This window comes from Rhinolophus sinicus, chromosome 3 (genome assembly GCF_057876585.1).
Source record: "Rhinolophus sinicus isolate RSI-liver-muscle chromosome 3, RSI-T2T, whole genome shotgun sequence".
Taxonomy (NCBI): Eukaryota; Metazoa; Chordata; class Mammalia; order Chiroptera; family Rhinolophidae; genus Rhinolophus; species Rhinolophus sinicus.
Genome location: NC_142503.1, coordinates 149,425,900 through 149,451,680, shown reverse-complemented (window position 1 = coordinate 149,451,680; position 25,781 = coordinate 149,425,900). Strand labels below are relative to the sequence as shown.

At 39.4% G+C, this 25,781-nt stretch overlaps 1 protein-coding gene across 1 annotated transcript in view; it reads left to right on the top strand.

Moving 5' to 3' along the window:
• The first annotated feature begins 8,679 nt into the window (after positions 1-8,679).
• The window catches only part of MNS1 (meiosis specific nuclear structural 1), a 66,795-nt gene continuing 49,693 nt past the window's right edge, over positions 8,680-25,781 (top strand). The window contains exons 1-2 of the mRNA XM_074327709.2: positions 8,680-10,445; positions 13,180-13,302. The gene's annotated coding sequence lies outside the window, so the exon portion shown is untranslated. The remainder of the gene's footprint in view (positions 10,446-13,179; positions 13,303-25,781) is intronic.

The following is a 25,781-nucleotide window of genomic DNA, read 5'->3' as shown; positions in this document are numbered from 1 at the left end:
GGGAGGCAGACTCAATGTTATTGCCTGAAGATTGTTTTATGGATTTTAGTTTCTTAAGTCCCATGAGAGAGTTCAAATGGTCACAGCTGCTGGGCTTATCAAAGTGTAGCTGCAGACATCTGCACTGTGTTTCCTAATGTTTTTGATATTTCTTATGCTTATTTAAGTGTGATGTGACTGACCTTCAGCTCAATCAATTTAACTTTACATTGAGAGTTTATTGGGGATAGTGAGGTTGGAGAGCAGTGAGTTTCAGGATGAAAACTCATGCACAGAGGAAAGGAGATGACTTTGGGGAGAACATTTGTCTACAAAAATAAGGACAGAGACAAAAGGGAAGAAAAATTATACCCACAGAGGCAGCCCAGGTAAGCTCTCCATGATAAGAATGGAAGAAGTGTGGGAAACAGGAAGTAAACTTGAGAAACGTAAAATAGATCCTTAGTCCATCCTATGCCCAATCTCTCTTTCCTCTAATGCTCTCTGCCCTCTCCTAGCTTCCTGGTGTATGTGGTCCAAGGACACCTTCTCTAACCTCCCCTTCCTGCCTCCCATCTGGATCTCTGGCCCAGGTAATGGGATTGCTAATATGATGATAGTGGATGTAAAAATGTTGGTGTCTGCAAAGCAACTGTCTTAAAGTCTACAGTGAGGGTTTGGGCAGCCTGGGATTCTAATGGCGAGAAATCAATCACGGAAGCAGGACAGTTGGGGAGATCATTGTGAGCAGGAAGCTGCACTGAAAGATCAGAGCCCCTCAAGTCTTACCTCATCTAAGTGATGAGCTAGCCCAGGTCACCCATAGTCAGAATATCAAGTTTAAGTTTGAGAAGGTTAAATTTGCAAGACTAAAGGAAGACAGCAGAGGGCACAAAGGAGACGCACTACAGTCCATGGAGGGAAAATCAAGTGGTCAGAGATGCTAAGAAAGTAGCTCCTAACATGGTGCTGGCTGCTATTTATAGAGTAGTAGAGATGGAATTCCACAAAAAGGAGAGGAGGTGGCAAGACCATTGACACAAGTTGAAACTTCCCTATGTCTGTAGCTTCACAATTCCCCTCTCTCACTACTCCAGCTTCCGTAACACTACGCAGGGGTGTTTTCCCAACACCTCTCTAAGAGGTTCTCTGGGCCTAAAGATGGACACTCATTAAAAATCTCTATAAATTCCCACGACTAGCATGCATTCATTTATTCAATTAATAGTAATAGGAAGCCTGTATATTCTAGGCATGTTCTAAGAGTGCCAAAATAAGACAGAAACGTGACCTCAAGGAATTCATGATTTAATCCAGGAGAGATAAGACGAACAAGTAATGGCAATGCCATGTCATGAATGCCCTGATAGAGTATACATGAGGGGAAGAGCGGGTACAGGAGGAGGAAGGTCAAGCAAGGTGTTCATGGAGGGGGCCATGTTGAATGAGTAAGCAGTTTGTCAGCTGGACAGGTGGGAAAAAAGCATCCTAAACAGTGAGAGTAGCACGTACAAAGACCCAGAGGAATGAAACAGTCCAGTGCCACCTTAGGGGGCAGATGGAGGCAGATGGATAGGAAAGTTCAATGAGGTAGATGATGAAAAGTTTTGAATGTATTGCTAAGGAGCTTGGGTATTATTTTACAGGTGATGAGGCGGTTGAGAGATTCCTGACACCTTTCAACTATGAAGCAATAGAGATTCGTCTCAGGCCAGTTAGTGCTCTGCACTGTATTTCTTTCTTTCTACGGGCCCCACTTCCCCTCAGGCGCCAAGAGCTGTGTTACTGACACTTCTGGTTCATGACACCCTGTTGACATGGGTCTATGCACAGCTCTCACTGATTTCATTATATTTTAATTTTATTTCATTTCCCCCTTCAACCATGATTCCCACACCCATTCCTTTCTCCCCACAGAGGTATCCACTCTGATGAATTTGGCAGATGTCCTCAGATATTTTTGTATCCTTGTAACTTATGCTGTGCTCTTTTTTTATGTGTATGTGTTTTTAATTCACACAAATGGTATTGTTATACAACTTTTTTTCATTCAAAACTGTTTTATGATCTTGTGGCTTTATGTATATTTAATTTATTGCTTCCTACTTTTACATGACATCCCACAGAATCTATTCACATTTCCGGATCCTTTCCCCTAAAGTTGAACAAGAGGGGCAATGCCCTGTAGAACAAACAGTGCAGCAATAAACATCCTCAGATATGTCCTATTATAGGTCTGGGTAGGAATTTCTTTAGGATATATAATCAAGCCTGGGGTTGCAGGTCTGAGCTTTGTGAATCTTTAGTTTACAATTACCGGCAGATATCTCTCCAGAACAGTTATCCCAGTTTCCACTCCCACTAATAATACATGAGAGTACCATGTCCCTTCATCCTCACCAACATGTAGTATTTTCTGACTTTGTAATTTTTGTCAAACTTATGTATGTCAAGTGGCATCTCATTTTAATATATATATATATATATATATATATATATATATATATATATATATATATATATTATAGAGAGAGGGTGCCAAAAAGATGTGTACACATTTTAAGAAAGAAAAAACTGTTAAAATTGTAATACTCAATATATATTGATAACAAAAGATGAATACGGGGTAGTGGATGGGGGCAGGGGGTTTGTCACTGTGTGAGGGATATAAATGATAAATGTCTATTACATTGTGTTGTGCACCTGAAACTAATAAAAAAAAAGTTTAAAAAAAGGTCACATTTGACTTCTGCAATTACAAGAGGTGCTCAAAGTAGTTACCATCAGCATAATTTTAATGCAGTTTTTTCCTTTCTTAAAATGTTTTCTCTCTCTCTTGATATATATATATATATATATATATATATATATATATATATATATATATGTATATATATATATATGTGTGTGTGTATATATATATATATATATATATATGGTACATGACTGCGAAATTCATATAAAGGGAAATCTGAACAGTTACCAAATTATTGAAAAGATGTTCAATTGCTAATGTTATTGAACATCTTTTCAATGATTTGATAACTGTTCAGATTTCCCTTTATATGAATTTCTCATTCATGTACTTTTGCTGTTTTTCTGCTGGGCTTTCTCTTTCTTATTTATTTGCAGGCATGCCTTATATATTTAGCTATTTATCCCTTGGCTCTTTTAACCATTACAAACATATTTTCCAAAGGTGTCACCTGTTAATTTTATCTACAGTGTTCTTTATCAAATAAAAATACTCAATTTTGATAAAGTCAAATCCATCAAGTTTTTTTTTTTCTTTACCTTACTATATATACTTTTTAGGTCTTATTTAAGAAGTTCTCTCCATCCCCCAAGTGGACAAAGACACTCGTACATTTTCTTGTTTTGGCTCTATAGTTTTAATCTTTTATTTATCTGAAGTTCATATTTGTGTATGGTATAAGGTAGGGATCTAGATTTGTTTTTCTTCACATAGTGAGAGAATTACCTGTTGGTCCACAAACTGGCCCTCATACACAGAGGGCAAGGGCGGACTGAAGAAAGGGGCAGACACTCTAGATTGGTAGGTGGAAGTTTTAATAAGCAAGGGCAGTTACCTAAGAGGCTTGTCTTGGGTGGCCACAGATAAGTAGATCTCTACATCCACCTGCAGACTTGATCTGGAGGCCTTAACTGAGTTCAGTCACATATTCAGTCTAGATGGTCTCAACAACACATTATTGTCTCACGGCTATGTCCTTGAAATAGCTCCTAGAGGGGGAATGGTGGGCAGATCAGACATTCCAAGGACAGGTGAGGGGGTGAGGAGCCTCTTATTGCCTGAGTCCAGCTCTCAGCTCAACGGGTGGTCATGTCCTCTCATGACCTCCTCCAACATTACCCCAACTCCACCTACTAAAGACTCCATTCCTTCCCACTGATGTGGTGTCACCTTTTTCATTTATCAGGTACCCACACACCCAGGGGTCTATTTCTGAGGACTCTATTTTGTTCCATGGTTCTATCTGTCTATGTCTATAGCATCACCACAATGCTTTATGATATGTCTTATTTCTGATAGGATTAAAGTCCCCCAACCCCATCCTTCTTTTTGAAAATTGATGTTATCTGTGGATTTGTATTCTTCCATGTAAATTTTGGAATGCTTGTCAAACTCCTCAAAAATTGCTGCTGAAATTTAAATTAGGATTGCTTTGCATTTATGGATTAATTTGGGGAGAACTGATATTCTAAAACATGTAAGTCATTTCTTCCATTAACAGGAAAAAATGTCTACATTTATCCAGACTATTTTTTATACCCTCTAAAAGTTTTAGATTTTTTCTAAAAGGTTTTATGCATGCTTTATTATTTCATTCCTAGGTGTTATACAGCTGCTGTTGTGAATGGTGTCACTTTTTAAATCATATTTTCTCTTTATTTGTTAGTGTTAGTATGATGAAAATATGAGCTTTATTATTCTGACAGGCTGTTGATTCTGAGAATTTTCCATGTAGGTAATCATGTTATCAGCAAATAATGATACAATAAAGTCTCTTCCCTTTCAATACTTTTACTTCTTATTTCTTTTTATGTCATATTACACTGGCCAGGCTTCCAAAATTATGCTGAACGATAAAGGTAATACTTGTTTTCTTGCCTTTTTCCTGATCTTAAAATGGTTGCATTTAAAGTTTCTCTAGTAAGTATGATGTTTCTTGCAGGTGGCAATATAGAGCCCTAACAAATTCCAGAAATTCCCTTCTACTCCTAGTTATCTGAGAGTTTATATTTTTACATTACAAATAGTTGTTGAATTTTTTCAAATGCTTTTTAGGTTTCCATGAGATAATTGTGTAATTTTTTTCCTTTTTAGTTTTCTATATGGTAATCTATATGGACAGATTTCCTGTTATAAAATCATTTTTCGTTCCTAGGATAAATCCTATTTTATTATGATATGTTATTTTAAAAACACACTGCTAAATTATTAGTTTTTTGTTTGTTTGTTTGTTTGTTTTTAGGATTTTACACTCATTTTCATATATTGAAATTGGTATAATTTTCTTTTGCTACCATTATTTTATATGGGAATCCAGGTTTTACTAATTTTATAAAGTGCGTTGAGAAACTTTTGCTCTTTTTCTCCTTTCTGGAATGACTTGCCTATGTTAAGAATTGTATATTTCTAGAAAATTTGGTAGAGTTTGTTTGTATAACAACAGTCTGGGGCTGGAGGATTTTTTATTTTTATGGAAAGGTGAATTCTTTCATTATTTTTCCAATTTCATTAGTGGTTTTATTCTATTCACATTTTAGATTTCATCCTGCATCAATTTTGGCATTTGTGTACTTTTATGGACATATATTCATTTTTCTAGGTTTTCAAATATGTGCGTGTATATAATTTTAAATTTCTAATTTCTGTATTTAATATAATTCCAGTTCTCTCTCACTCTTTTTCACTTATCATTCTTGACAAAAGCTTGTCTATTTTATTGATTAAAAATAATTCAGGTCTTGCTTTAACTAAATTTCTTTATTTTTTGGTGTTGCTGTTGTTCAATGTTTTATTGACTTTTCATCTTATATTTATTATTTCCTTCCTACATATTTCTTTGGGCTTTTAATGTTGTTCATTTTCCAACTTCCTAAGAACTTAGTCCATTAGTTTTAAATCTTTCTTGTTTTTTTACAAATATAAGTTTATTAAATCTATAAATTTTCTTCTAAGTAGTGATTTAGTGTGTCCTACAAATTTTGACCTGTCTATTTTTAGTACCATTTAATTTTAAGTTTACTCTTTGACCAAAGGATTTTGGTACATTTTTTTCATTTCCAGACATGTATATTTTAAAGTTTCTTTTCTTGTTACTGATTTCTTATTTTATTGCCTGTGGTCAGTTAATATTTGATCCAAATAAATTCCAAAGAATCAAATGGTCAGTATCATTTGTTTCTTTGGAATTTATTGGGCTTATGCCATGTTCTACTACATAGTTGATTTGTATAAATACTTCATATGTGCTTGAAAAAGAAGTGTACCTCTTTTAGTAATGATAGATACATGATAGATAGTGTATATTCAAGTAGAAGGTAGGTAGGTAGTAGTCTCTAATTCTGAATTTTGTCACTTAAATCTTCTTTATATTTGATTTTTAAAAATCTCAACAAAAGTTGACCATATAGACTTTAAAATCTCCTGATCCAGAGTTGAGTGTCAGTGAAACAAGTTTGGGCATGATGAGCTGGGTGATGGGGGAAGGAATTTTTTTTTAACCCTCTGTATCCAATTTGAGTGTTGCTAACTCACAGAGGCATTTACAGTTGTTATGAGAATAGTGGAGACAATGAAGGAAGGAAATGAATGCAATTCTCAGTGGAAAGAGAATGAAAGAAAGTTGCTCCTGTGAATGGCTTATAGCCTGGAGAAAGGCAATGTGTGTAAGAGTATGTGAGTATGAGTGTGTATGTACCACTTGGGAAACAAACTGCTTTGCTTTGGGACGTCTTGGATGGTGGGGAAACACCCCTGGACGAAATGAGAAAGCTCTATGCTGTGGTTGGCAGGGATAGGTAATGACATCGGAACCATTTTTTTTCATACTTCTTGCTTTGTGTGAACAAATCTCAAAATTGGCAGAAACCTAGATGGGGGTTACACATTAATGGGGTCATTGGGCCCAAGACTATTTTTTATGCATTTGAGCTCCCCTAGAGCTCTCAGAAATAGTTTGGAAAGTGGACTTTGTAAAAGACTGGGTAAAAGCAGAAGAGTTCAAAGCCATTGTATTGTGGCCGTTAAGTGATAATATGACTGAATTTGTACTCACAGGATGGTGTGATATACTGGTGTGTGTGTGTGTGTGTGTGTGTGTGTGTGTGTGTGTGCGTGTGTGTGTATGTATGTGTGTGAGTGTGTGTGTGTTACTATACTACATGTATTTAGAAAAACATAAGTAGCATGCAAATAACTTTTTTCACAAGTAGCATACAGCCTTGTTAACCTGTTTTCATCCATTCAACAATATAGCATTGACATACTATAATAGTCAATAAAAATATTACTAGTAATCCACAGACAGAAGGAATTAATACATTTGAAAATTTTAGGTAATCACCCACTACTAGCTTTTCTGATCAGGCCCAATATACATACTTAGCAGGGAAGTATCCAAACATTTAAATATGCAAATGTAGGAAGCCAAATGAGACATCATTTAATTCCTTTATTGTCTTACAGTGAAAGACAGCAAATGAGCAAGTAGATGGCTTTATGCCAGTTATTTTTACTACAATTTCTTTTATGCTAAGGTATAGCTGAAGGCAAGCCCTCAAATTTTAGCATGAACATGCTGCAGCAATAACATGAATATTTTAAGGGCGATAAGATTCTTTTCACGGGTTATGGTTGCAAATAAAAAATTTAAGCTGCAACTGCTTTGGCAAAGGTGTCATAAACAACTGGGACTACATGTAAGAATATGTGTGTGGCCGCACTCCCTGACTTGATCCTAAAAGACCCCCAGTCCTTGGGCCCAGGGCCCTCCACACTGCGATCGTCTTTCTTCCTGTCTTTCCTGATTCATCTTTTATCTCTCACCCCACCTAATTCAGCTACACACCTCCCTCCAGTTACACAAGCTCAGTGGAACAGAACAAGCATTTTCACATTCAAGAAATATGGCCTAGAAACTTAGCCAAAAAGAAAAAAGAAAAAAAACAGAAAAGAAAAAGAAATATGGCCTAGAGACTATCTTCAGATACCAAGGCCAGCAAACCTGCTGTACGATGGCAGCAAGCTGGGTCGGAGACTGCCTTCCTCAGCGAGAGATGGCAGGGCCAATGAGGCTTTGGTCATGACCCCCAGCCTGACAGCTACATTTCCTCTACTCTTTGCTACCACGGAACCTCACTGCGTCCTCTTGCAGGTGGATCCTATTGGTCAGAAGGGTGACCACAGCAGGGACCACATAGAAACCCCCTCTGTCCAGCAAACCGCAGAGCCCTGTCTTGACGACAGCTTGTCTGGAACACCCATTCATATTGAAAGGGAGACATTATTAATCTTGAGGAGATGTAACCAGTCAGAACATTTAACCTATTATTTGTTTAAGGGTGGTTTTCTCCCTTCCAGGAAAAAAAAAAAAGGTACAGTATTTCTGAGTTTAAGACACATCAAGAATTAAAAAACCTCACTCTTTTTCTTACCGGAGGCACATCACTGCTTAAAACCAGAAAGTGCTGACCTAGCCAGTGATTCCAGAACCTGGGGCCTCAGCACAGCATTTTAAAGACTCGTCTTCATAATAAATTACTATTTTAATGATAGTCCTGGCAATATTTTGTGACTATATAACACTTTCTGTAGATTAAGTAGCATAGTTCCCATTAATGGTTTACTATACTTGAGACCTTAAAGAGATTTAACTAACTGTTCATTTGGTGCAGTTTCTGCTGAATTATTTAAAACACCTCCTTACTGCTTTAATTTTGAATTTGCATTTGAAAGTACAATGCCAATTAAGATTCCTCCATTGCCTCAAATGCTCTAAAAATAAATACAAGCTAAATCCCAACCACAAATACATTTCTCTCTGTATACTATGACCTTTCTGTTATCCTAAGCTTAGGCAAAATAAACAGAAATTTCAGGAGACAGCCAGAACATTAGGAAATTATTACAGTAAAAAAAAAAATTAAAGTCTTTTTGGAAGTGCTGGAGACAGAGTTCAGAGTTCTACATTTAGACAGAAAACTTAGTGTTCAGATTTGACTAGATCGCGTTCTACCATCTCCAGAATTACAAAATGGAAAATATAAATGCAAGTACTTACACTTCTGTAAAACCAGGAATTAAAGATATTTGCTCAGTTGGCTGATTTGAATTTTATTTATGGTAATGAATAATTAAAAGTGAAAATCAAATGCAAGGCGTAACTTGGGCTGACCATGTTGTCGTTGTTTGTTTGTTTTTCCAAAGTTGAGTGTTTCTCTTGCTCACCCCACCCATCCCCATCCCTGCCACTCTCTTCTCATGATATGAAGTTTAGCTATTGACTTTAAGTCTACATCAGATACCTTTCTCAACGTAGACCCAAACTGTTTCATATTCCTCGCACACACTTCTCTGGCTCCCAGGACACCTTTCTAGAGGCCACTCTCCTACCTGGAATGTCTGTGTCTTGCTGCCTTTTGTCCCTTCTACTCCATCCAAGCACTCTACTTAGGGAAGCTCTTCCATGGAGGAGTTCTCCAACAATCCCATCTGGTTCCAGACATTTTCATGACTCTGTTTTGATTGTGAGTTGTATCCGTGTACATATCATCTTTTCCTTAAATCGTTTTCAAATATGGTTTTGAGTTCCTTTTGTGTCACCGCACATTTTTACTTGGGTACCTCTGATTACTACAGTATCTTCCTCACAGTTAGCGCTCAATAAATGTTACTGAAGGACCACGGGAAGCTCAGAATGTCAATTTGAAACAGAGTGCCATCTACTGGTATAAATGCTACAATATTATCAACATGATCCATTCTGCCTAATGAATGTACGTATTCAATACACACACACATAAGCTCTCACAGTTTGATTAAAGAATAAGGAATATACTACAGCAAAGCCATACTTTTCTCCCACCTTGAGTAAGATCTATGCTTTCAAAAAAGAAATGACAATGAAATAAGAAAAGATCCCCATCTGGATCCTCTAAATGAAACCATCATCTCCAAAAAACAGGTGCAAATTCTAAGCTCTGTCCTGTCTATTTATTGAAAAAAGTCATTTGAAATAAAGAGCTGAAACAATACATAATAAAATGACTGATTGCCACTAAGTTCCTATGGAAATGGCACCGTTCTATGAGGAACACTAGTTTTTGTTTTTGTTTCCAATGAATTAGTCCTTCCATCAGGTGAGCCTTATCTATAGTTCTGACAATATCTTTGAGTCATGAACCTCTGAGTGAGCGTGATTTCTCAGCACAAAGTGGAGGGATGTATGAGAGAGCAACGTGAAAAATATTCAGTCCCTAGTTATCAGGCTAACATTTTAGCCTATTAAATAATTTCTCAAACCCTTTCATAACTCCAATCTTTCTATTCACTGTAAAGCAAATCACATTGTGGGTGAATTTAAATTGCACAGAAGTGGGTCTATAAATTAAGAGAAAACTTTTCTTTCCTCTCACAGAGGCTGATTTAGCTAACACAGGCTCGTTAGTGACCAAGCAGATGCCCTCATCTGTAACCCACAGACAGCTCTCAGCTGTACAGAGAACCTTTCGTTTCCTACAGAGAGGTGAACTCAAAACTTGTCACTGATTTTTGCACCCTTTTAATCTTCCTGTTTATTCTGTGCTTCATTAAAGTCAATCTCCACAGGGCAGACTGTCATCCAAGCTTGGCCTGTCCTGCTGTCTGCTCTCTCCAGAGAGCATCTTTCATCCTGATAAACGGGCTGTGAGCTGAGCACGTGACTGAGCTCCTTAAGGTAAATACATTACAGAGAGCTGCTCCTTCCACACTCACTCAGCAGAATTTGATAAGCAGGATCATTTGACGTGGGCATCACGGTGAAGACAATGCTTTTCCAAAAGATGGAGTTTCAGATTTACTGGTGCAAAATGAGATAGAGGATATTTATTTTTATCATTGTGTTATACTATACCTGTAAGGCTGTATTAGTGTCATTCATCTGCCTGGCGTCTCCCTCAGGATTCAGCATCATTTATAGGATGTTTTCCGCATGCCAGGCTCTGCGCTAGGCACTAGAGACATAAAGATACACCTGGGGAGGGAAGATGGGGGCCATGGCAGGAAACAGTGAAACTCTGTGGGAAGCCGTAAAGCATGTCACCATTACAACAGCAGCCCGCGTGCTGAGTTTAAAGTTCGCCTATCTGCAGACCATGTCATCCCAGAGCAATTGTTATATCTGGATGAAGCAACACTGGGGCCCTAGACTGGTTTCTAGACAGCTCTCCCCCATCCTGTCTCCTGTTGACAGATAAGGCAGCAAGCCTACGCTCTGCGGGTGTATGACTTTCCTACCTAGTAAACCAGACATGGACCAGAGGCTGGGGAAGGAAGCCCTCTTTTCTCAGGAAAGGGGTAGAGGCATCTAGGATGCCTGAGCTGGGGACAGCTGAGTTCCTGTGGCCATCAGCTGAGCACTGGAATCACTCCCCAATACTTAGGCGATGACAACTGTGAAAAAGACAGCCCAGGGCTTGCGCGAGGGTAAAGGTATGGGCAGCCCTATAAGAAGTTGGAAGCTTCCATCTGGATGACCAGGAAAAGTCTATGTGGAAGGGTTACAGTGAAGCTCACGCCGACTTAGCTGAAAGGAAGATGAGATCAAGGAAGACGCCAAGCCACCCCACCCCAGTTTCCCAAGGTCAGAGTTGCAGAAATCCAAGAAGGGTCCTGATGGCTGGTCCTTCTCCGCAATTGCCACCTCTGCCTGGGTGCCTTGAATATCAAGAGGACAGGACAGCCCCGGAGATGTGTCCTGTTCTGCCAGGGGTGGCTCTGGGCTCCTGAATTACCTCTAGTTTACTCAGTGGTAATAGCAGCAGAAGAGCTCCATTGGCAGGTCAAGGGCAAGGGCTGCGACATCTGTGGGGCTGCCGACCCAGGTAAATCCACCCATCGGCAAAGCTTGGCTCAGCTGACGGCTTTTCCTTTTAGTCCTCTAGGCCCTTGCAAGACCCCATGCATCTCTCCCTCCTCTGAGCCCCTGTTACAATGTACTGTTTAGCATTTTTTTATATTAGGTCTCACAATCTACTTGTTCCTTGTGTCAAAACAACAAGATTTGTGTCTTTTACTTCTTTGAAATGAGAGACACACACACAGTGTTACATGTGTAGCAGTTGTACAATACTTAATCTAAATTAGGAATTGGAAAATAAGAGCTTATAGAAACCTTCCTCCTTTCACAGAATAGGAAACGGATTCGTAGAATTGCTGCTTTATTCATTCCACAAGTGTCTAATGGAACTTGCAAGTCACTGGGCTGGGTTCTGTGAAGGAGACAGAGACATCCAGAGATGGGCCCAACTCTTAGGGAGGCATGAAAAACAGAACATGTGCCCCAATCACCAAACGTGGGAACCCATTAGGAAGGTAAAATCAAGTCGGAGGGATCTCAGGTGAGGGAGATAAAGGGGCAGCTAAGAGACTCAGGGTTGTTTGATCAGGTACCTCAACCTGGTCTTGAAGGATTTGCTGTGTGGGGGTGGGGAAACAGTATTCAAGTGTGAATGTATTTTGGACTTTGCCAAGCTTTACATTCAACTCAAAACCAGGCCACAGGGGTCCGCTGGCTCCCAGCCACGGTGAGCCTCCCGAGGGTTAGGTGAAGGAAGACCTTCCATCCACCAGAATCAGCTCCTGGATGTGGCTGTCCTCAGCTCCCCATGCACAGAGAGGGCTGTCTCTCTCCTCCTGTTTCTCATTTTACTTGCCACCCCACCCCCACCCAGTGCAGGGAAGCCTGCAGTTCCACTTGCCTTTGGCAGCAGGCTGGCTGAGATGGGCCCCACCCTATCCTGTCAGCCCAGCCCCGCTAGACCAGGACACACCTGCGGGCCCAGCTCCTCTCTGCCCACACGTGGGGTGCATTTACCTTCTGCCTCAGGCCTGAGCCTGGTTATCGAAGGGTTCAAATAGCACCCTGGCGACGGAACAGCGCTGGCTCAGTTCTGTCTGCACTCTACCTCGGGGCGTGCGCTTTCCCTGGAGAGCAGCCAGTCTGATTCAGACGCAGAAGAGCACCTGAGCCCTCACCTGTACCCTCACTCCTCCTTCAGGTTGGCTCTCCACAGCTTTCCTCTCTGCACAGAGGGTCCTTTGCCCAATCAGGACACTCTCCCTGACCCTGGTCACTCCTGGTCACTCTCCCTGACCCTGACTGGGACTCGGTTCAGCCCTACCCCACCCACACGAGTAGGAGTTTTAGCCTGTTCTCACTAGGCTCACCCTCACTGGGCATCTCCAGAGGCCAAAGCAATCTCCACCCTCCACATTTGCTTGGTTTCTTGTGTCTCCCTTTCCTGTTCCCTTTGATTTAGGGGGAGAGGGAAAGTATCAGCATGCCAAGACAGCAGCTTGTGGGTGGGGGATGGTGAGGGGAATGGGGGCAAGAGAGATGCTGAATAAAGTGCCTCTCAACTTATCTTAAAAGCCTGCCCCCACAATTTCCTCTCCATTCTTCCCTCTAGACTGGGGTCTTCAGCTTCTTGCCCTCAATTTAACTGGAAGCTGGTGACAACCACATCAACAGGAATGGTGTTGTGAAAGTGGCGTCTGGATGAGAAGGGAGCCTCTCCGCTGTCCAGCAGCTGGTGAGTTATTCCTGCCCTCCGATTCCTTAGGCTTCTGTCTGGGATGGGCCTGAGGCTTCGCCCTAGGCCTGGGTGAGCTCGAACTCACTGCTGCTTTGGAGTTGTGATAACCCTTTTTCCCTTTTAAGTTTTTAAGTTCCAGTATTTAGTTCCTGTATTTCTTTAAGTTCCACAATTTAGTACAAGTAAACATTTATATATGGCAAAATCCTTTGGTAGATGTGCGATTCCACATTGTTTCAAGTCACCCTATCTGAGGCAGGGCAATGATACAGGGCTGTCCCCAATTTGCTCTTTCCCATTTTCCAGCTTCTCCTCACCCTTACCACCTGCTCGTGGGTGGGAGCCTCGGCCTTCGCCGTCCATCCATCCATCCCGTCAGCCGTCATTGGCAGTGCCGATAGCCAGACTGAGCTCACACTGCTGTCCCTGAACTTCCGGGTACCTTTAAATGCTTGCTTGGAACCTCCTGTGGATTTAGACCCAGTGAAAAGGCTGGAGGGGTGACCTCTGTGTCGTAACCGGCCCCAGAGGCCTGGTATTTGAAAGCACAGGCAGCAACCTCCACTGTCCTGGCGCGGTGATGTGACAGCTCTAACTGGTGGTCACATTGGGTGGGCAGGGAGGTCACTGGAACAGGGTCCCACTTGATCCTTTTCTACTTGGACCACACAACAGCCCTGCTAGGGGTTGTTTATTCTCTTAGATTAGCTTGCAGTTCAGATTTCAGGAGCTATTCACTGGCAAAAAGGACATGAAATACAGACATCAAGTACTTGGTATTTTTCTCCTCAAAAGAAGTTTAACTCTAGTAAAAACTGCAAATAAACTCAAAATAATTTTCAGTTTTGACACTGTCCTATGGAAGCATTTGAATGTGTGATAAAGAGCGTCCTTCTCAATTTACTAAGCAAACGTTTTAGAATCCAAGAACCCAAGGCCAACTGAGCCTGCACGTTTTTTCTCCAGCCTGCAGGCCTTGGCTCCCTCTAGTGTCTCTGGCTCAGCCTTTGTTTCAGGCTTAAAACGCCTAGGACTTAAGAACTCTCTTTAAGTGGGGATACAAAGCCCAGTTCAACTTCTCTTACTCAACTCTCCATGATGACTCTTGCCCACGTGCAACTCCCCCATGAGCTCGTTTGTTATTTTCTGTTGCTTATAACATTTTATTATATTCAGTTTATAAGAGAATTGTTTCATGTGTGTTATCTTCCCTCCCCCAAAATCACAATTGTGTCTTTTACTTTAAAATGGGAAAAACACAACATCAGGCATGCAGTAAGTGTCAAATACTTTAAATTTGGAATTCAGAATATTAGACTCATTTGGAAAGCGAATATAGCTTCCTCCTTTCACAAAATGGGAAACAGGTTCAGAGACTTGCTGCTTTATTCACTCCACAAGTGTCTAATGAAATTTGCAAGTCACTGGGCTGGGTTTTATTGCAGAGACCGAGACATCGAGAGGCAGGTCCAGCTCTCAGGGACCTTTTAGTGAACCATGAAAAGCAGGACATGTGTCCCAGTCACCAAAGGTGGGAACCCATAAGGAAGGAAAAAATAAGTCTGAGGGATCTCAGGTGAGGAAGATAAAGGGTCAGCTGAGGGACTCAGGGTGGTTTCATGGAGAAGGTAATACTGGAACCCAATCTTGAAAGATTTGATATGAGGGAATGGGGGGAAGGTGTGGTGGTATGAAAGCATATTTGGGGAAGGAAATGTGAAGGAGAATAGTAGAAGCTAAGAATGGAATGCCTTAGGGTCAAATTATAGCAGACCTTGAAATGCCAGCCGAGAAGTTTGCACTCTGACTGGTAAGCGGGAGGCACTATAAGGGAAGAATTTATAAATATATCCAGCCTCCTAAATGTGTATTGAATTCCTTTTAAAAAAGTGACTTCTCCTTCCTTGGAGGTTTAAGTACCAACTGGATGTGCTTTTCTCCAGCTATCCACTTATAATTTATGGAAATTCATGCATGGACTAGATAACTGCTAAGATTACTTCTGATTGAGATTAGACAATCAGGAGTTTGAACCAGAAGTTGACCCTATGGCAGAGGGAAGACTGTAGTATTTCTTTTTGTTCTTAGTAGGTGCTAAATTAATACTTTCTAAATTAATGAATGACATGAACAGGGTTGTGTTTTAGGAAGAGGAATTTGGCAGCAAGGTTTAAACTAGATTAGCAAGAAGGGAGCCACTGGATACAGGGCGGTCAGTTAGGACACTGTTATTCCTTTCCAAGGCCTAAACTAGGTTAGTGGAAATGGGAATGGAAAGTAGATTGACGCTGTGGATGTCGAATCAAGATGACTGTTTTGTTGTAATTGTGATCCTCCCCCTCAATGGACTGAAAATCCCATGAGCGCAGGAAATGTATTGCATTTGACTTTAGACCCCACTGTCTGGCCATGATTAGCACCATACAAGTGCTCAACGTGTCCTAAATGAGTTTAGGGAATACGTGTTGACTGGCTTTAGGAGCACGTAGTTGAGATGTTATTTAAGAGGCATTGGATATCCAAGCCGTTGGACGAGGGGCAGCCCGGTCCTGGGGCAGAGGAAATACAAGAGATAGCTACTTCCCTACTATCCAGTCTCTCCAATCCACCCGGGAAGGCCTTCAACACAGCTTCTCACGGTTCGGTCACTCCCCCACTTCTTGGCCTTGTGTCCTCTCTCTCATTTCACTTCTCAGCAGCATTTGACACAATTGACCATTTCATTCCTGGAACACTCCTTCACTTAACTCCCAAGACATTACTCTCTTGATTTTCTTTTTACCTTACTGACGATTCCTTTATTCTCCTCCTTCTGGCTTAACCTCTTATTCCCAATATTTAAATCAATGGTTCTCAGCCTTCCCTGCATGTTAGAATCACCAGGAGCTTTTAAATCTCTTGATATTCAAGCTGCTCCCCAGGCCAACTAAGTCAGAATCTTTGAGAAGCAGGCACAAGGTCAATATTTATCTAACGCTCTCTTGGTGATTCTAATGTCTAAACCACTGTTGCAAATGTTAGCGTTCCTCAGAGCTTAGTCTGAAATCCCTCCCCACCTCTGGCTATACCCCTCGTCCCATGGGTTTCAAGAGCATTCTTATCATGTTGACTTGTAGAAATATACTTCTAGCCCCAGTGTCTCCTCTGGACTTGTACATACAATTTCCCATTTAAGATCTCCATTGGGATATAGACATCTCAAATTTAACAGGTCCAAATAGAACTCTTGATTTCTTTCCCCTGACCTATTTTTTCCCCTTTTCTCTGACCACATCTATTCTTCCTCAGCAACCTGCCCCCCATCCCAGTTGATGGCATTATCATTTGTCCAGTTGTTTTGACAAAGACAACTTGGAGTTATCACTGAGTCATCTCTTTTTATCAGCTCCCGCATCTAATTTATCATCAAGTCCCTGTTAGTTTTATTTCTAAAATACATTCTAGACATTATAATATTTGTTGATATGTTTATTTCTCTGTCTCCCCTAGTAGAAGGTAGGGACCTTGTCTGTTTTAACATTGGATCTCTGGCACCAAGTAGGTTACCAATAATTATCTGCTGAATTAATTGTTAAATCCAGAGTTGACATGCAAACCAATAGTGAAGCAGACTGTACTGCCAAGGAGTCGCTGTGAGGTGGATGGCTGATCTCAACACAAATCATGATTAATGAAAGACTCTATTAAAGGTGTTTTAGGAGAGTATCTGGCTTGGCCTCTGGGCAGACTGTCTGCCCTAAACTTCCTGTCTTTCTCTCATCACAGTGTCTAAAACTCTTCCATTGGTGATACAGATAAATGCTACTTTTGAATTCTGTACTAAAATTCAAATACCCTCCGCATGTGTCTACTGGCTAATAAAAGATTAGGGAAGAAAGATTTTTTGAGCAATCAGACCAAGAGTGAAGGGGACTAAGAACAGAGGGAAGGCAGATGATATACTAAATTTTCTTCCCCATAATGTCTTTGCCAGAGCCCTTGGAGGAAATCGGTCCTGCAGAAAGCTGGATGAGTATAGGCCTGAACAAGAAAAACTTCCTGTGTGGATTCCACTGGGACTAGACACCTCCTAATTTCTCCCTCCCCTAGGTGCCTCCCGCTCCACCCCCCGACCCCCACTGTCATTTCCTGTGTATGGGAACTTGGCAATTTGGTAATGTATCTCCAATGCTCCTCTCCCTCCTGATTGTTTTGTTTGTTTGTTTGTTTGTTTGTGTGTTTTTTTTATTAAATTTATTGGGGTGACAATTGTTAGTAAAATTACATAGATTTCAGGTGTACAATTCTGTATTGCATCATCTATAAATCCCATTGTGTGTTCATCACCCAGAGTCAGTTCTCCTTCCATCACCATATATTTGATCCCCCTTACCTTCATCTCCCATCCCCACCCCCCACCCACCCTTTACTTTATCAAAGTAAATCAACCAGCCCTCCCTATATCCAGAGGAAAGTAGTTCTGTAGCAGGTGGTTCTAAAATACCTAAACCACGTAATATTTAAATGCTGGTTAAAAACATGTTTTCTCATTATAAGGTAATACTTATATTTTAATAACATGAGAAACAAAGAATTCGATTTCCCTAATGTTCCAATCTGGGTTCCCTGAGATGCAGACTCAGAGACAGAGATTAGTGTGTAGAGTATGCATTAGGAAGTACCCTTGGGATCGACATTTGTGGAAGGGAAGGAGGCAGAACTGGGCAGAGGGAAGAGCTGAGGTCAGTGCAGTCTCAGCAAAGGCCTCAGCTACGACCCGGGGGAGCTCTTCCAAACAGCTGGGGTGACCCTTTAGAGTTGACTTCCCTCGCAGTGAGGTGGCTAGGTGTTCACACTCCCACATCAACCAGACATTGGATTCACGCTGATCCTGGGTGAGAGAGGGTGCTCTGTAGCCATGGGCAATTTCTGGAGAGGGCTGACTGCTTAGGAGTGTCTCAGCACTCCCAGCATCTAGGAAAATAAGTACTTAGACCTGAAGACAGATCTGGGCAACAGGGCACAGCATCCATTACACCTAGTGTTTTCACACTGATGTTGCTTTCTGGTTGCTAAACATTATTCCGGGTAGCTATTGTAAGGCAGTTGGGTAAATTATGTACTAAGAGTCTCCACTGAGTTGGCTTTACTGCTGCCGAATGTTTTCTTGTTAATGCTGTGCCTCTGAAATATTTCCACTTTTCTGTCGATAATACATACTGTAATCATGCAGATAAGAGTGGTTTTTGATGTTATTGTCATTCTTAGTTAACATTTTGCGAAGCATTCACAGGAGGCCACAGACTCCTGGGATGGTTTCTTAGCCATCTGCAGGGACCAGTCTGGCCAATTAGAAAGATAAGATTCCCCATTCATTAATGCTGCAGACTCATTTGAATCCAAATCCCAGGAGTTTTCCTTAAAATAAACAAACAAACAAATGCCTCAGCCTACACAGTGTCTGAGGAACTAATTATTCAGGCTTCCAGTTATAGTTCTGTGTATGTAAGGACTGTAGTCAGGCCCTGAGTAAGCGTAATTGAGAATTAATGTGTTCTGTGGCTCAGAGGTGGGAAATAAAACCAAGATGGCCCACACGAGGGGAAAAAAATGGTTCTTACTGTGAAAGTAAGTCAATAAGGATCCATGATTGTAGGTTTTATTGCTCAGGCCTAGCCAGTGAACAAAAACAAAAGGACCTTCTTTCTACTGTGATTTTTTTTTCACCCTGGCAAATTTAGTCTCTAAAATAAGACCAACGTGCCCCTTAACTCGTTCATCTCTGCAGAAAATGTGGACATGAAAGGCAAGGAAGTTATACTTAGTAAATTCTACATATGTCTGAGCAAGCATTAAGCAGATAATAGGTTACCAGAGATGGTCTACTTGTCTGGAATTCTAATGTTGTGGTTGGGACAGGAGCTGGTACCAGGTGCTTCTTGGGCCCAACTCCCTCTCCCTGTGCTACGCGCAGCATCTGAGGATGATGAGAGAAGTTCACCTGCTTCCTCGCTTCCTCAGTTTATTGGTGTGCTCTACTCAGTGTTTTGTTTGGATGGCAATGTGGTCCAGTGGCTTGGCATGTGACTCTCAAATCCTGGCTTCTTCGCTTAGTCGTTGTATTATCTTGGGTATCCAAATGATCTGCCCTGGTCCTTAGTTTCTTTCTCTCTACATTATCAGTGACCATGGTGCCTACTCTTAGAGTTGCTAAAATGATTAAAGTAGATAATACATACGAAGTTCTTATGCCTCACAGTAAAATCAGTAAATATTAGGTCTTATTATTTGCTAGGAGTGAGTTCATAGGTATAAGATTAGGTTAAGAATCACGTGGACAATTTCTGGGACAGAGAGGCAGCTAACCTTGGTTGAGCTGATAATTCTTTGAATACATACAATTAAGTAAATAGCAATAAAGAAGAAGAGTTTCTATGCAGAGTTAAAACCAATGAGATAGATTCACTCTTTAAAGTTAGATGTAACTGTGGGAACTGGATTAGATCATTTATTGGTAGCAAAGGTAATGCAGTAAGTCTTCACTTAACATAATTGATAGGTTCTGCAACTTTAAGTGAAATAACATAACAAAACCAATTTTACCATAGGCTAATTGATATAAACTAGAGTTAAGTTCCTACTGTATCTCATCAATGTTATAAGGAAATAACGTTGAATGAAACATTATTTGAGAACTGCTGTATTAAACGTTAGGTTAGGAGTGGCTATGGCTGTCCATGAAAGTACAGGAATGCGTTTCTGCCAATCATAAAAGATACAAGCCAGTCAAAGAATTAGACGTTTCTACACCAAAAAGCCTTTCCTGGCTGAGCAGAACAAGATGTGGACTCGCCAAAGTCAACAACCTGCTTTTCTTACAAGAGAGTATTGATTTATGAGTAATAGTTTACTTATTTTCCAAAAAATCCCCCCAAACCAGAATTTAACGTTTTGATCTTAGAGCCAACTTAGGCTGTGCTCCGCTAAGGTATTATTAACTAGACAGGAGGAACGGGTTTTTGTGAAACTTAATACATTTCTAGCACTCTTCTTACCCATTCTAGGTATTTTAATTAAAAATTTTAAACTTTTATGTTAGAACGCCTGTTGATTTTAATGCTTTAGAAAAGTTTCTTACACATCCTATTGCTTTTTCTTCTCCATATTTATTCGTTCAACAACTATTTACTGAATGCCCGATATGAACCAGTTATATGATAGGTGAGTGTTCTGAGTGGAGCTAAAAGAAATGATTAAAGAGGTTAATAGGCTAATGTCTTTTAAAAATCTATTGAATATGCTTCTTTGAAATTGGGACCATATTTCTATGGTGTTCTGGTATAACCTCCATTATTTCTAACATGGTATCGTGTACCTACTTGACACATTTATTCATTGATGCTAAAGGATTGCCATAGTCTGTAGTGGAGACAAGGATGCGAAGAGCCATGTGGTTGCCAGTCATACAGTTTCTCTTATTTGAAGAAAGTTAGTTACAGATATAATCTCAGCCTGAATAAATGATACAATTTGTGGATCTTTTTCCAGACATCAAGTTTTAAGAAGTTTGAGGAATTGAACTTTATTTTTAAAAAAATGAAACACAAGAAGGTCAAGATGCAATAGTTAGAGAGAAAAGCGGTAGATGAAACAGTCAGAGAAAAGGAAAGTTAAAATGAAAATTATTATCTTTCTCTGAAATTATAACTATGTTAGTAAAGGCTTTGATATCCTGACTTACTACAGGTGAGAATAATTTATAAAATATAAAGTAAGGGTTTTACTAAAGGCAAAAGAGAAGATTAGCATCCAGTAGAAATGGAAAATAATCAAACTTTAGTTAGGTATTTTATTTATTTACATTTCATTCTTCTTCTGTTGCTTCTTCCAGCCTACTTCCTTTTACATAAGGGAATCTCAGTTTATTTTGGCTTTTACTGTGAAGGCTGAGAGAGAGAGACGCCAGGGCTCCACCTCTGACCTCCTGAATTAGACTACCTGGCCAGTGGGGTTCATTCATCTGCATATATTTTTTTAAATGTGGTAAAATAAACATAACCTAAAATTTACCATCTTACTCATTTTTAAGTGTACAGTTCACTGGCATTAGTATATTCACATATTTTGTGTGCAACCATCACCATCATCCATCTCCAGAATTCTTTTCATCTTGAAAAGCTGTGCCCATTAAACAACCTCCCACTTCTTTCTCCTCCCCCTAGCTCCTGGCAGCCACCATTCTACTTTCTGTCTTTATGAATTTGGCTGCTCCAGATACCGCGTATAAGTATAATCGTACAGTATTTGTCCTTTTGGCTTATTTCACTTAGGATAATGTCCTCAAGTTTTATCCATGTTGTAGCATGCGTCAGAATTGCCTTCCTTTTTTAAGGCTGAATAATATTCCATCGTACGAGTACATGTATACCACATTTTGTTTATCCGTTTATCCATTGATGGGCAGTTAGGTTGCTTCCACCCTTTGGTTGTTGTGACTAATGCTGCTATGAACATCTGTGTACAGATGCCTCTTCCAGACCCTGCTTTCAATTATTTTAGGTATATGCCCAGACATGGAATTGCCAGATCATATGGTAATTCTACTTTTAATTTCTTAAGAAAGCACTAAACTTTTCCATAGTGGTAGCACCATTTTATATTCCTGCCAAGTGCATAAGGGTTCTGTTTTCTCCACACCCTCACCAAAATTTGTCATTTTCTGTTTTTCTTTCTTTCTTTTTTTAAATAATTATCCTATGGGGTGTGAGATTATATCTTATGGTTTGGAGTTACATTTCCCTAATGATTAATGATTAGTGATGTTAAGTATCTTCCTGTGCTTCTTGGCCGTTTGTATCTCTTCTTTGAAGACATGTCTATTCAAATCCTTTGCCCATTTTAAAATTTATTGTTTCTTTTTTTGTTGTTGAATCGTAAGTGTTCTCTATATATTCTGGATAGTAACCCATATCAGACATATGATTTATAAATGTTTTTTACCATTCCATAGGTTGCCTTTTCACTCTGTTGATTGTGTCATTTGATGCCCCAAAATTTATTTTGAGGTAGTCCAATTTATCTATTTTTCACTTTTGTTGCTGTGGCTTTTGGTATCATATGCAGGAAGTCATTGTCAAATCCAATGTCATGAACGTTTTCCCCTGTGTTTTCTTCTAAGAGTTTTACAATTTTGGCTCTTAGGTTTAGGTCTTTGATTCATTTTGGATTAATTTTTGTATTTGGTGTAGTAAGGGTTTAACTTCACATTTTTACATGTGGCAGCTTTATTTTTACCTAAAGTTCCGCAGATATTTTTGTTGTTTGTGAACAACTATATTATGCCAGTGATATCCAGCCAGTATAGCAGTCCCCCAAATATCAGGTGATCCTTTTGTGGTAAAAATAGTAAAAGGGCCAAACACAGAGACAAAAATTTATACAAAATTCTCATGTGCTAACCTGATTATGTTTACTGTTTAAGGGTAATTTAAAATGTGAAATAATTGCTACCCACAGTGGTAAAATTTTCATATTTTCTCTGCTTTTTTCACACATCTACTAATTGTTCCAAATAACTCCAACCAAAAAAAATCATAAATAATGCTTCTCTGAAGATGAGCTCATGATCCAAAATTATAAATATCCAAAGATATAATCACCAAGTGTGAGAGTCAGCAGAAAAATGTAACAGCAAAATTAGGTCCCCAAGAACTTGTTTTTAATTTGTTTATTTTTTTCACTTACAGTTGATATTCAGTATTATTTATATTAGTTTCAGGTGTATAGCATAGTGGTTAGACATTTATATAATTTGTGCAGTGATTCCCCTCACTTATTCTAGTAGCCACCTGGAACCATAGTTAGTACAATATTATTGACTCTATTCCCTATGCTGTACTTTACATCCCCGTGACAATTTTGTAACTACTAATTTGTATGTCTTAATCCCTTCACCTTTTTCATCCAACCCTCGCTCCTCTGGCAACCATCATTTTAGATCTCCAACAACTATATATAATGAAATTATCAAATACAATAAACTTTTTTTAAATTTATTAAACAAAGGGTGGAATAAAAGTTTTAAGACAAATAAGATAAAGGTTTTTTCCACTTTAACACAGTATGTTTTGGAATCAGTGTACCCAAGGTTAACTGAGCTAGAAAACTCTCTTTAGATTACAAGCCTAACCCACACCCATTCTCACAAAACAACCAAGTAAGAAGAAATGTTATCAGAACTATTCTGGTGGACATTAACAGATTAATGGGAAAAAAACTATGATAGTCTGAATGTAGAAATAAATTGATAAAATTAAATTCCCGTTCAGGATGACAACTCTTCACTAACAAGGGAATAAAACACAGCGTGAAAAGCAGTTTACAGTGTATAACTGTTAGATTACAGCATATACAGTATAATTTCCTTCTGTTAAACATCTATCAATATATATGTGTGCAGGTCTCTAAGGTGTTAATACTTATAATCTCTGGGTGATAGATATGTAGTACTCTGGTCTTATATTTAGTCATCTGTATTCTTTCTACAATATATACTTACTGCTTTTGCTATAATAAAAGCAAAAACAAAAAAAAAATCTACAGCAAACATCATACTTAGAGGTGATATGTCAAACATATAAGACAACAATGCCCCTATTAGTTCTCCTATTTACAATTTTATTGTAGGCTCTAGCCAGTTCAGTAAGGGGAGAAAAAAATTTAATGGTATTAAGGAGAGGAAAGAAAAGAAAAAAACATGTTTATGAACGTAACACTCAAGAGAATCTATAGATAAAGGATTAGAATTTTGAAAGGACTTCAGCAAGACTGGTGGATATAGAGTAAATATACAGTACCTATCTGTGCTCCTCTGTAACAGCGAAAAGCAGAAAATTAATTTTGTGAGAGAGCCAGTGCTGGACATGTCCTTGCCCCGCCAGATTTACTCCCCACCCTTGTCTAACCTGGCAATGCCTTACTGACTCGCAGTGCCAGGCCCCCTTGTTCTCTGGCTTCTCCTTAGTTTCAGTCAGCAGTAGCACAGGCAGGAGATCAAGGGAGAAAGAAAAGAGGATGAGGATTATATTACCTCACCTCTCTCCCTGTGGGGTTGTTCCTGGCTGGCTGTATGCCTTGACAGAACGGCACCGTTCTCGGCAAAGGTTTCTCTCCACACAGCTTTTTGTGTCTTTGGGTTCTGGAAAATTGCCTCCTCTGCTTGCGCTTGGGTTTGGGAGGAGTGGTGGTTCTCAGAGTTACTGGCCGTGGGTGCTGGTACAATCTCTGGTGCTTTCCTTAAACCCTGACGGCATCTTTGTAAATGACCTAAATGAGGATGATGTTTTCCTACTTGGACCTTAAATGGTACAGATATTGTTTATGACAGCAACAAAGAATTAAAAGGCACTGAGAATAAACCTAACAAAAAGAGGCATGAGATCGTCACAGAAAAATTATAAAACTTAATTAAAATACATAAAAAAAAGACAGTATAGATATATACCCTCTACATAGATAGGAGGACATACTGTCATAAAGAGATTGGTTTTACTCCAAATGGATTCATAATTCCGATCAAATTTCCAACAGCTTATGTTTTCTTTTCTTGGAAACTGGCAAGGAAATCTAAATTTATATACAAGACTAAAAGGCAAACAATAGTCAAAATATTTTTGAAGAGCAATAAGTCAGATAAAGTTTGCTGTATTAGGTATCAAGTATTATAAATGTGTTATAATTAAAACTGTTAAAAAAACTGTGAAATTGGTACATTACAGATCAACGGGGAAAGAGAATGGTGCTGGGACAATGGTTATCTATATGGACAAAAGAATTATAAAATTGTACATCATTCAAAAAATATGTAAACCCCATGTGAAATATAGATGGGTCATGAAAAACTTTATGAGCTCGCATTGTTAAAGGATTCTTTAAATAAGGCAAAAACCCCACATAAGATATAAAGGAGATAATTGATACATTTAACTATATTGGATTTTTTATTTCTGTACATTAAAAGACATTTTAGAGAAAGTGAAAATGTGAGTCATAGCTTGGAGAAAACAAACAAAATAGATGTACATGCAATACCATGGAGTGATTTCATAAACATAATGTGGAATTAAGAGTAATTTGCAGGTATAGCTCAGTCTTATCATTAAAGCATGCAAAATGTCACATATTTTTTAGAGGTTGACTGCTGGTATTAAAAGTATAAAGACTTGCATGGGAATGATACATGCTATTAAGTACAGAATAGTGCTATCTCTAGGGGGAAGAAATGAGACAGGAAGATGTACACCAGTGCACAAAAACAGCTTCCACAGTTATTCTTATGCTGGCTATGGAAACATGGCTGTTCATATTATTCTCCATACCTTTCTGTATGTTGGAACTATTACCAATGTAAGTGGACATGACACAACTGTGGAAACAAGGTGTCAGAAATCAAAGTTCCATAAATGTGGGATTTAATTTTTAAAATCTAAACTAGATAA